This window comes from Choristoneura fumiferana, chromosome Z, assembly GCF_025370935.1.
Source record: "Choristoneura fumiferana chromosome Z, NRCan_CFum_1, whole genome shotgun sequence".
NCBI lineage: Eukaryota > Metazoa > Arthropoda > Insecta > Lepidoptera > Tortricidae > Choristoneura > Choristoneura fumiferana.
Genome location: NC_133472.1, coordinates 13,524,161 through 13,524,906, shown reverse-complemented (window position 1 = coordinate 13,524,906; position 746 = coordinate 13,524,161).

Below are 746 nucleotides of genomic sequence, written 5' to 3'. Positions count from 1 at the left end.
TCTTGTTATGAAAATGGATGACATGGTTCCTAAGAACAGAATATCTTCGTATGTGTTATTTTAGATGACATGAACAGAATTACATATTAGATTACATTATGTATAGGAAAGTGCGATCCCCAAACCGCGTGTATTATCCTTCTGGTCCCCCCCGGTCCTCGGTTGAGGACATAAAAAAATACAGAAATTTTATGTCGGGCCTCATGTTATGGCCCCCGGCTTCGTCACTATAACATACCCTCGTTGGTAATCGGTCACTTTCACTCATCGGTAAAGAATGTAAGTATATATGTACCTAATAAGTTTTATAGCGCAGTCGAGCGAAGATTAAAGTTTGTGTGCTTTTTTAACCGACTCCAAAAAAAGGAGGTTATCAATTCGCTTGTATTTTTTTATGTTTGTTACCCCAGAACTCCGTTATTTATGAACCGATTTGAACATTTTGATCCTAAGGAAAGAATTTGATGATTGGAAATTGAGGGAACTCTTCAAATATTGTAGGGACAAATAAGGTAATTTAGATATATTTAGTAATAATTCGTGCATTTGCTCTTGAAAATCATCATTTGGTTAAGTGGAACTGATGATGAACACCACATTTGATCAACGGAGCGACTACTCAATAACAAGTACTTCACGGGTTGAATTTCAATTACTTTAACACATTTGCTAAGCAATTTATGCTTATCGTAATGCATATGGTGAAATGGAATGGGTGATGAAGCACCAGGACAGGACTCCTCAAT